The following is a 12,736-nucleotide window of genomic DNA, read 5'->3' as shown; positions in this document are numbered from 1 at the left end:
CACTGTACAGTGCTGGGAATTGTGTCAGTAATAACTGCAAACCCACAGATTTTGTACATGTTTCATCTTGTGAGTTACACACAGTATAATAATGTATCTATTAGCTTCTTCTTTGAAGAAAAGGAAATAATTTCAGAGCACAAAATTGATGACGTTGGACATGAGATCTTAAATCAGAGGTTTCCAATCATTCAGTCGGCACACACACACACACACACACACACACACACACACACACACACACACACACACACACACACACACACACACACACACACACACACACACTCTGCTGCTTAACATAGGCTTTTATTAATTAGTTAAATAATAAATTAATGGTTTCAATATCAATATAAGAGTCTTCGCTAAGCCTGTGATGCTCACCACACTGCCAACGCTTTGGGGGTGGCACGACTGACCAAACAATATTGCAGCATGCAAATATATATATATATATAGTACATTTCATTGCCTAGTTGATGATGTGATGATATTGTACATTTTATTACCTAGTTGACATAATAAATATTACATGGCCACCCTGTCTCTTAGCACATGCTATATTCTAATTTGATCTTGATTTCCAAGCTCCAGAAATACATGTCAAATTCAGTACTTTGCATACGCAACCTACTAATTATAAGAAAAGCAGTACTGTATTCTAATGGTGGTGCATACCTGTCTAATACTGACTAAGCGGCAAGACTCAATGATCTACTCATCTATTTTATAGCCTCTATCTACTCTGTATTGTTTTTTAAACATAACGTAATCCAGTCTCTACCTGTAAATTGTCTTTGTTCCCACATCTGATGTCACAGGTTCCTTAGAAAAGCTGAATAAATAGGGGATGGAGCTACTGTAGCAGAGGAATTCCCACAGTGAAAAGCCAGACCCAGTCACAGCAAAGACTCACCCCCTCAGTTCCCAAATTAATACACCACCCCTGCCCACACATGCAAAACACCAAGCATGCTCAGGCTGCCTACATTCATGCCTTTTCTCATATAAGAGTAATGTATATAGAGAGGCAATGTAATCTTTAGTGTTGTCTAGTTGCCTAACTTTCTGTGCAAGTTACTCTGGCTACCTGTAAGAACTGCAATATAATTGGCAGAATCTACTGGCACAACAGCATTGGCATTTAAATAAATATGTACAGTTGTACACACTCAATATAGTTAATCATGAAATGTAGGTGTCGGTTAAGTGCCAATATAACCTGACGTTCATGACTACAAGACCTGTGTGCCAATGAGAGTTATTTACTTTTCATCATTAATAAAAAAGCCCTTGCATCATTTTATTCTACTTCCTACATCCTACACAGTTGAAAGGAAAGAAACAGGGATTAATAATTTTCCCTTAAAGGACTTAAGGGGAAGCTACACAGGCAGTGAGTTAAGATACCCTTTGTGGTGCTTAATTGAAAAATAAAAGATTTATAACTATGTATTATTCCTCCAAATATTAAAGCAGCTGTCTGGAGGTGGCAATAATATATATATAACACAAACATATATATAACATATATAATAAAAAAAAAACTGAAGGCAGTACAGTACCTTCAACTGACTGTGGGCCTGATTCAGAGCCGCTCATAAGCGGCTGCTCGTTCGCTCCGAGCGATGTTCGCACATCTGCGCATGCGTATGGGTAGTAATGTGCATGCGCCAACCAGTCATTGCGGTCGGAAATCGAGTGCTCGCTAAATAGCGAGTGCCTGCTAATTTGAGTGACAGGATGAGGCGTTTGTGGGTGGTAACAGGGGAAGGTGCTTGAAAACGGGGAGTGGTGATCCGAACGCAGGCGTGCCAAACAGTCAAAATGGGCGTTTTAAGGGTGTGCATATTTAACAAAGCAGCGTCATCGACCACGTCACTTGGTTGTTTCTTAGCCTGAACTGTTCACATGATTGCGGTAGGAAAATCCAACCACAAGCACTGCGAGCAGTTCAGACGCCTTTCGATGTACTCGATTAATCTAATAAATAGCGGTGATGACGTAGGATGCGAGCGGCCAGTGGGCGCCTTTACAAAATAGCGAGCGCATGTTTCGTTCGCTCGCTCAGACATAGAGGCGTTAACAGACCGCAAAGAGCGAGCGCTCAATTTAAATAGCTGGCCCCTTTTTCTGAACGAGCGAGCGCAAATAGCGTCCGGCTCTGAATCAGGCCCTGTGTCCAGCATCAAAAAAATACTATACTAGTATATAGTTCAGTCTGTGAAGCACAACAATTTACATAAATAAGTTACTGTAATGACAGTATGAGCATCCATTCTTCATCTCTAGCAGCCCCCTTTCCCATTCAGCGCTATATTCTCACCTGTACTCACTTTATCCCAGAACTTATATATGAGGTAGTACAAGTGTATAGGTTTGGTATGGCATGTCTAAAGTGACTGTGTAGACACGAAGAACCTGGCGCCAAATCCCGACATTGTTAAAATGCTACTTGCAGCATCTAACTACGTGGGCATTTTAACTTTAAACATGTTCCTAAAATGACCATTGAACGCAATAGTATTCCAATATTCTAAAACGAAGTACACCAAATAAATATTCATTGCAGGTAAATATTACATTAAAATTTACACTATCACATTGAGACTCACAAAGGATCAATTAAATTATGTTAAATCTAAAGCTGGGTACACACTAACTGATGTGTGTACCCAGTGATCCAATGGACGACCCCTCCCCACCGACAAGCTGACATATCATGCGGTCAGTCGGGCACCAGATCGTCTAATGTGTACCGGCCAGCTGATATTGGACAAATCGCTAAAATATCATCTAGTGTGTACCCAGCTTAACATTTATTGAATCAACGGTTTTCATAAGGAGAACAAGTGTAGATCATCAGAATAAATAATAAACCCTTATGCCTCACAAATGGCCTAATATGCTTTTAATAAGTTAGCTAGGCTGCTTCAACAATCTGTTCGATTTGAAAAGGCTGAAATCACACTTTGCCCTCATGGAGGCGCCCTGCTGACGATGGGCCTGCGGCACCCTGCCTCCCGCTTTGCTGGTGCGCCTCTCCCAGTTGCTCCCCCCCCCCAGTGGGCCACAATGTTCCCCTGGAGGTAGTGGGGGGCGCAGTAAGCAGAGGTTGAATAGATGCCGTGTGAATGTGCACAGCATCACCCCCTGGAATGATGGCAAGGAGTTTCATGAAGCCACGCCCTCCCCAGAGAGTGCCAGCTTTTTGGTATGCACAGTTGTGCCCCCATTCTTGATCAGCTCCCTGCACGATCAAGAAGCTAGATTGAACACTTTAAGTGAGTGTATTTCCATCCTGCAGACACCAATATATAAGGGGGTTTAATCAATTATAATATTAGCAGAAGCTGTTCATTTTTTAATTCGCAAACTTAGAAAAAAATGAATAAAACATATTAATAATTTGTGATTGAAGAGAAAGCCATATTGGTAGAAACCAGCAATATTTTATCAATCAATACTATAAATAAAAATTGAAGACCAGTGGTTCCAAACTCCAGTGCTCAAGTACCCCCAACAGGTCATGTTTTGTGGATATCTTTAAGCAAGCACAGGTGAGTTACTGTACTCGATTTTGTCAATAATTATTGCACCGGTTTCCAGAGACAGATATCCTTAGAACATGACCTGTAGGAGGTTCTTGGGGGCTGGAGTTGGGAACCACTGAACTAGATGATACTGTCATGGGCTTCAAATTCCCATTAATATACTGTAAAAAGATCTCATAAACAATCAAACAAAATTAAATATTGAAATAGACTCCAAAATACATAATTAATTAGAATACTGTATAAAACATTAAAACGTTAACATGCAAACCAATATGATCATACAGCATAAAGTATCTAGAGAAATTTACCATAGTACATGTCCGACGAATATTTAGGGGTATATTTACTAATGTTCGATTTTGATTTTAGTGTGATTTGACATTCGATTTTCATTAGATTTTGCATTTGGAGATTTACTAAAGGCAAAATCAAATGTCAAATCGAACATAAAACTCAATTTCACTCAAAATCGAACATTGGAAAAACATCGGACCTTTTATGTAGACCAACACACAAATCCCTTATTTACTAATATTCGATTTGAAATCGAACACCAAATCAGACTGAAAATCCTCAAATGAATAGACCTGCTGTTCCCATCCGCTGCAGAGATTTCTGACAGCCTTAGCAATTTCCAGTCCTGGCTGTTACTAGGCAGCAGGGAAGCTGTCAATATTGTGGAAGCATTCAGCTGCAGCCAGTCTGTAATCAAGTCCTCAATGTGTGTGCAGCTCAGCTGCAAATTAATGTCCAATCAAGGAAGCTGGCTTGCATTGGCTCCTCTTGCTGTTAAATTGCAGTCAGCCCTAGCATTCCCTGCCAGTGATAGTCTGTTCCTAGAGTCCAGTCTGTTTGGTTCCATCCTGCTCCCGGTCTCTTGTCTCGTCAGAGCCATTTACCTGTGCTAGTTCATCTGTGTTGCTGGTCGAGTATCTCCCAGTCTGCTGTGATCGTGTTACCAGCCTGCGGTCCAGCCATGTTACCAGCCTGCGGCCTAGCTGCGTTATCAATCATCCACATCAGTCTACAGTTCAGCTGCACTATCTGTAGCCAGTTGCTGCTCCTTCCTGCGGCCCAGTTGCATACAAGTCAGCGGTTCCCATTCATACCTGCGACTCTTACCATCTAGTGCAGTCCTACAGCAGCATATCTCCATCACTATCTATGGCCCACTCACACCCGGTGTGCAATCATATCTGCGGAATTACCATCTCTGCTGGCAACTGGGAACTGTCTTACCTGTTGTCCACCTGCTGGCGTATCAGTCCTCGCCAAGTACATCGCTGGGTATTCATATTCAGCCTCTACGTAGATCAAGATTGCCAGCTCAGGTACGTCCCAACTGCGTACCATCTCCAACCTTCAGGTGTTAGTAAGATAAGCCCACACTGTGCCGAGAGTAAGTCCTGGCACCAGCCTAAGTACGGGTGTGTATATTAAGTCACTAAGGGAACAACATGTTGGTGTTATAGGCGGAAGATCACACTGTAGCATCATAACATTATCACCGGCCCCAAAAATATTCAGTCGGAAGATGAATAGGTCAGGCCTGAATCCTGCCCTGTAAAGAAAAATTAAAATAAAGACAATACACACACCGTGAATGTATAAGTTTATTACACACATACACACTCACACATACTCACTTACAATACCTGGACAGGTCCTCTTCTCCAAGTAGGCATCCAGCATCTTCTTAAAGCAAAAAAAACAGGAGCCCGACTCACGAACTTAGTCCCGTCCTCTACGGACATGACTATCCGACTTACCGCTCAGATGTGGCATTTCACTTAGAAATACCAGAGCTGAGCATTCATTGAGCCTCTGCCTCTCTCAGCCAAAGAACAGTTCCCACCATTGACTTCAATGGTGAGAGCCACTAGGTTACTAAAGGTTATATAGTGGTTCTCACCATTGAAGTCAATGGTGGGAACATTCAATTATTGAGAGAGGTGGAGGCTCACCTCTCAGCCAATGAACGCTCAGCCCCAGCATTTCTAAGAGAAATGACGCGTCTGAGCGGTCATTTGGGTAGTACTGTCCTTAGGGCTCCTCGTTTTTTTTGTTTTAAGAAGATGCTGGATGCCTACTTGGAAAATAGGACCTGTCCAGGTATTGTAGGTGAGCATGTGTGAGTGCGTATGTGTGTATTAAACTTTCACGGTGTGTGTTGTCTTTATTTTACACAGTTCCATTCCACCCTTTACACTTTCAACCCGGCACCCACCACCCAGGGGTGCAAGGGATAGCCCCGGGCTATCAGCCCAGGCCTGAGGTGCCATGGAGAGGGGGACCCCTTTATTGGGGGGGTCCCCACCTTCCCAGGGATCATCGGCCTGGGCTGACTAGCGGTCAGACATAATGCTATAACTGGGGGACCCGGTGAAAGAGTTCCCCTGGCAGTGGCATTACACCCCCACTAGAAAGAGTCCAGTGCTGGTTATGGCAAATACAGGGGACCCCTACTCATTTTGTCCCCTGTATTTCGAAAACTAGGACAGGCTTGCTGAGCCCAGTGTTGGTTGTACAAAATACAAGGGACCTCTAAGTTTTTTGTCCCCTGTATTGTCACAACCAGGACTGACTCTGAAACGTCTGCGGCTGGTTGTGCTTTAAGGGGGGGACGGGGCCCCACATAATTTTTTTTTTAAATTTAACACTTTACAAGCATTTTACACACAGATGCATGCATGTTTCTCACTGATCTGTGCATGCATCTGTGTCAATCAGATCTGCTCATGCTAAAATTGAAAGCATGAAGCAGGTCTATACCTTTGGGGATTTGAAGTTCGATTTGAGTGGGATTTGGTGTTCGATTTGTACATGTGCATGCAAAATCGAACATCAAATCACTATTCAAAATCAAACCAAATCGAATTCGATTTAGAAACGGTTCTAAAATTAAATTTTAGTAAATGTGGGATTTGATGAGGGATATTTACATTCGATTGGATTCAATTTGAGGTGAGCTAAATCGAACATAAAATCGAATGTAAAATCAAACTTTGATAAATATACCCCTAGTGCGGCCCGGCACAGACTGGTGCTGTCTGGCAATCATGACCGGCTCCAGGGGTTGGAGCACTCTGTGCCGGCTCAGTTAATAGCACCCAATACTCATGCGTGACTGGAAATGGGGGCATGGCCTAATTACTATAGGCCACGCCCCCTAAGTGTGTTTTTTTTTTTGAGGCGTGCCCGCATGGCACGCCTCCAAATAATGTCAGGCTGGGGGTAAGCCCAGCACTCCATCACTAGCTGGGCTTCCCTCAGCCCTCTCCCGGCACTGAATGGATGCCACGTGCATGCACACAGCATCCATTCTGCTACTCTGGGGTTCGGCACCGCCGCACAGCTGCAGCAGTGGGGTTCCCCAACCTCCCAATTTGACCACCCGCAGACCACTTCGGCCCATGGGTGGAACAGAAGGATCGGGATGTTGGGAAGGGGTGCGCCCTCTATGGTGTGGCGCCCCTGTTCGACCGCACTGGTCGAACACCCCAAGAGCCGGCCCTGCTGGCAATCATAAACAAAACAAAGCATTTTGAGTGTTGTTTATATGTATCTATGTCAATTTGTCTATTGTCTGTAACAATATATTACTGTTCACTGTATAACCATGTACTCCTGTACTGTATGTTATTTGCCTATGTACGGTGATACTTTATAAATAAAAATAATAATAAAAAGTGGCCGTTTGCTCACTAAATATCAGTGTAGACGATCAATATAGCAAATCAAATAAATAAAGCGATAATACTCAATATGGATATCGAACAACAAGATTATTAAAAAAGAAAAACTATTAAATCTAAAAAAATAGTTATACATAATTATTTTTCCATGTAAATAATAAGACACATACCATATAATTCATATTATAAAGCTAATCATCATCCAAAAATAGTTGCCTTGTATAACATATCTAACTTTATAGTCTCATACATATAGACCACAATAATTTAACTCAGACTGTCTCACATTTATCTCGTGTCTACACGACTCTTGTTTATAGAAACATTGGAATCGATCTTCTCTGTTGTCAACTAAATATATTTCACAACTACAGTGTTATCTTTCTATATTTATATTTTAGGAGACGGAAACTTGCAGGTGCTCGACTAGTGGTTCAAATTGTGAACTGATGATGATGACATCCAACGTTCACTTCTGAATGGCTGAATGCGTCTGAATTCCTCCCACGTTTATTAATATTTTAGTAAAAGCTGCTGCAAGCTATTCACCTTATTACAATGATAGCTGCTATCAATCTGCAGCAATAAAAATAAGAGTTATGGTATAACATACCTTTGTTAACTCTTTTTCTTCAAGGTCCATAGGGTCCACAGGAATTACCTTGGGGTGTGTGGTTGGAGTGATCTAGGCACCAGTTACAAGCTTTAGCTCCCAGGATGCACTGGGTCCTCCTCTATATATACCCTGCCCCTGGCTAGAGGCATTCAATTTGTTACCAAGCCCGAGGCAGGAGAAGAGGGTTGAAGAGGTTGAGGAGCTCCACAGGGTAGTGGAGTGTGTCATCCATTTGCACTACTGAGTCCACAGACCTGTACTCCATTTATGCCCTATCAAATGTCTGAAGTAGAGTGTCATTAATGAGGGTAGCTGTGTCGTTCTTGAGGGTCAAAATGGCATGCTCACCCAGCCAGTCCATGGACTTTTTTTTGGGATATCGCAAAAAACAGGGTATATCCTGGCTGTGAGGTCTGCTAGAGTCTTTATTTATTATTATTATTATTATTATTATTACCAGTTATTTATATAGCGCACACATATTCCGCGGCGCTTTACAGAGAATAGTTGGCTATTCACATCATTCCCTGCCCCAGTGGAGCTTACAATCTATGGCCCTGATTCAGAGCCGGACGCTCTGACCAGAGTGCTCGCTCTGAATCAGGGCCCACCTCCATTAATATGGAGCATCCTCCTGGACGCTCGTATAGCTGTGGGTTACCACCCACAGCATATACGAGCGTGCAGGATGATGGTCGCGATGGTCTTGACCATCGCGACCATCGAAACTGCGAGCAAAAGCCTGCGGTTGAGTTTTTCAACCGCAAGGCCAGGAGTGATTTTGGCTCCCACTGACATCACTAGTGATGTCAGTGGGGCCGGCTTCAGACGGTAGGCGTTCCCTTGGTCAACATCGACAGCACGCCCCCTTTGATGAGACACTCTGAGCGAAGGAAAGTCCTTCGCTCGTCGCGTCTCACGCATGCGCATGACGGAGCTCCCTCCGTCGTGCGCATGCGCAGTGCGGACCATCGACCCACTTGCGAGTGGACAGCCGCTCGCGAGTGGGTCTGAATGAGGGCCAATGTTCCCTATCACATGCTCACACACATACACACTAGGGTTAATTTTATGTTTTGGAGCCAATTAACCTACCAGTATATTTTTGTAGTCTTCACTACTGAGCCTAGGCCTGCAGGGATATTCACCTTTCCCTTGGACTCAGGATACTCTCTGTCCCCTATTTTGACTAGGAGTTTAGAGAACTGCCAGTGGAGACATCACCACTCAAGTGGACCCTCATGTTCTTCCTGAGAGGCCACAGATCAGCTCGAGTCCCCCTCGGTATTACTGGCAGAGTCTAACCGAAGTCTCCAGCTAGCTGCATGGCGACACCCGCCATCACTCCATTTTTGCCCCTGATGTCTTTGAGGGTTCTGCTCAGTGCTGTAAAAACCCCCTTATGTGCCATAGTACTCTTATCTCAGACTATGAGCTTACAGTCCCGCAGCACTTGGACCATGTTTCTTTGTCACCCAATCACCTCGGTCAAGAGGAACACTTTACCCCTTTTCAGCCCCCTTAGGAGACAAATTCTGAAAAATCCTTGCTTAGTGGGTGCTTAGGTCATGGAAGGAATATACTTCCCAAATTTCATGTTTCTAGGTCCAGGGGTTTGGGCTGGACGTTGAAGAGTCAATCAGTCAGGACACTGCACAGGGGGAGGAAACATTTGACCCCTTTTCACCCCATTAGGAATCGAATTTAGAAAAAGCCCTGCTTAGTGGGTGCTTAGGTTATGGAAAAAATATACCACCTGAATTTCATGTTTCTATGTCAAGGGCTTTGGGCTGGGCATTGATGAGTCAATCAGGCAGGAACAGAACCGGCCCTAGGCATAGGCATTCTAAGCAAATGCCTATGGCATCTGGTTTGCCTAGGGGCATTTCACAGCTCTACTGTTTTTATATATAAAAAGTCCCGGTGATTGGCACGCCCTATCCTAATATGAATCGCCCTGGTGCCATCCCTATGGCATACGAATATATAGTCCATAATGGGCGGCATTCTTCGGTCTTTCCACAATCAATAGAATAAAGGCACGGACGCCAGCATGATATAGATCAACGTTTCAATTCTATTTCCTGAGGAAAATTCTGGAATAGAATTGAAACGTTGATCTACATCATGCTGACGTCCATGCCTTTATTCTATAGATTGTGGAAACACAGAATAGTGCCGCCCATTATGGACTATATATTTATATATATATATAAATATATATATATATATAAAATGTGTGTGAGTGTAATATACACACATACATATTGCATTCATAATGGACGCAGGGCATTCCTGGCTGTGAGCGCAATGACCGTGTAGTGCTTGTAGTGTATATTTAGAAGCCCTGCGCAGGCTCCATTGGTATGCGTGACACACTGTGGTGCACATGCGCAGTAACCTGGTGTTGATTTCTGACGGTAGATTTGCTGTGGACCTTTGTGCTGCCTTGTCTCTTGACTATGTGCATGGGCCACACATGCTTGGCCTTAGATTGTGTCCTGATGAGGTTTTTGCAATTAGATGTTTGTTCCGTATGTCATGACTTCTGGTTCGCGGTGGTGTACTGAAGTGATGTCATCAGTTCAGCGCGGCTCTTTTGATTATATATGTAGGAGTCTGGGAGAGAGTGTGTGTATTGTATATCTGGCTGCCTATTGTTTGTTTTTATATCACACATCTCCTTGCCAAAGGGCCCTGGAGGGTCCGAAACATTGGAATGCTTTTCATGCAGTCTCGTGGACATTAAACTTTCTGGCATCATTTATATACCTCTGGATTTGATATATCTTTTGGAGTCTGTGTATAAACACTAAGGGGTCTATTCATGTAGAACATGAAGTGGCTACTGAAGAATCTCACTATATATTACATCACATTGATGTGATATAGAGTGATGTTCATATAGACTTACCTGTCTGATGTCTTCCTGCGGTATCAGGCCTCCTGGGTGTAGTGAGAATACAGAAATATAGGGAGTGTGAAATGTCTGCATTCTAACTGTGCATGCGCCGGTGTCCTCGAGCAGCAGGTCAGGTCTGACCTGCTGCAAAGGACGCTGGGCAAAAGGGGGCAGGGCCAGTGCCGGGTGTCGGGCAGACAGCAGGGAAGTATGCAACTTCCCTGCTCTGTTTGGCTTGCGGTACAGATTACGCCATCATCAGGTGGCGAATCTGTATGCAGCGGATAATGAATTGCACTCACCATACAAAAGTATGGTGATGCGATTCATACACGAAGCGGGGGTGTCGCTGTAGAAGGAATACTCTTCTCCATGGTATGAACTGACGAAAGCAGTTAAAAGTCCTGTTTTAAGCTAAACAGGACTTTTCACTGCTTTATGAATAGACCCCTAAGATTGGTGGTGGGATTATCAACTAGGGGGCACCAGCCAAAATCTTGCCTAGAGCACCACATTGGCTAGGGCAGGACAGTGCACAGGGGGAGGAAACATTGTACCCCTTTTCAACCCCTTAGGAGTAAAATTTTGAAAAAATCCCTGCTCAGTGGGTGCTTAGGTCACGGAAGGAATATACTCCCTAATTTCATGCTTCTAGGTCCAGGGGTTTGGGCTGGGCATTGATTAGTCAGTGAGTCAGGACATTTATTTTTATATAAGAAAAGTATACAGTATATGCCAAGTAACCTTATTCTCTGTTCCACCTTCTGCTCTGGCCACCCCCGCCCTCCCAACTGCTGTTATGACCGTGCCAGAGCTAGCTCTCTGAATATGGGTAAGCAATCGCTTAAGGTTTGTGGCTCTTGACATACGAGACATAAAGCCCTTCTGATGAGGGTTAATTATGCAGGATCACAGTGTTTAAATGAATAACTAATGATTTAGCCAGTATTTTTACATCTGAGGTAACAGAGAAATCAGGCAGTTTGAATATGCACAGGTTTAAGCAACACAGCAATAAAAGTGTGTCCTTGAATGGGGTGTGCTAGTCCCGTTCTTCATACTGTTAAATAACAACAATAGCAGAGGAAGTAAAAAAAAAAAAAAGAAATACTTCAATGGCAATCCTGTAAACCTCTGGAGCTTTATTATTTGGGAATTTTGTAATAGAAAAGTCAAGATCCTCCTCTGTAAAGGGAGCATCCTGAGAAAGTCTTGGCAACACTATCCAATCCAAATATGTTCACAAATCAGCAGCAGTATATAACAATCTAAGGGTATATAGGTCTTGGTAATATAGATAAAAGATCTGAGCTATCTGGGACACTGTGACCTGACCCATTAGCATCAGGTGTAGCAGGAATTGCATGTCCTCCCTAGCAAAGCAAGCAACGTTATCACCTTGAGAATAAAGAATATGCCTAAAAAAAAATAAAAAATCAGCCACCACCTAAACTTGACAAAGAGGTAATCAGACCACTCCCATTGTGTTGTCAATAATGGTTCCTGAATCAGCGGGAACGTATATAAACTCTAGATCACAGTATCTCTGCTCCAATTCCACCTCCCTCTGTCTGTTCAAAGTATTAATATGGGAAATTCTGTTAAAGTCTCCATAAGGAAGGCCTTAACAGACGTCCCATGTTATTGAAAGATTGTTGGCTACTGGGTCACTACCAAATAAGCTAGACACAATCCACAGTGAGATCAGACGCTGCAGCAAGCATGGGTTCAGTTTCTAGAAATTAATTCCTCGCTCTTAAAGTTTCAACACCGTTAGGACAGGTGGGTGGCTAGATATGTTCCTGGGTAAGTAGCCAATATCAGAAATTATAGGAGCAGAAGAAATCTCCCTTCACACAATAGGATTTATTCCAAAAGTCTACAAACAATGTAAGAACCCCCCCCCCAAAAAAAATGCAAACCTTACCCACCTTATATACCCACATTCTAAAAGGAAATACCTGAC

Source organism: Taudactylus pleione, unplaced genomic scaffold (genome assembly GCF_031769625.1).
Source record: "Taudactylus pleione unplaced genomic scaffold, aTauple2 ptg000122l, whole genome shotgun sequence".
NCBI classification, from domain to species: domain Eukaryota; kingdom Metazoa; phylum Chordata; class Amphibia; order Anura; family Myobatrachidae; genus Taudactylus; species Taudactylus pleione.
The sequence above is the reverse complement of the archived record's forward strand: the minus strand, read 5'-3'. Positions refer to the sequence as shown.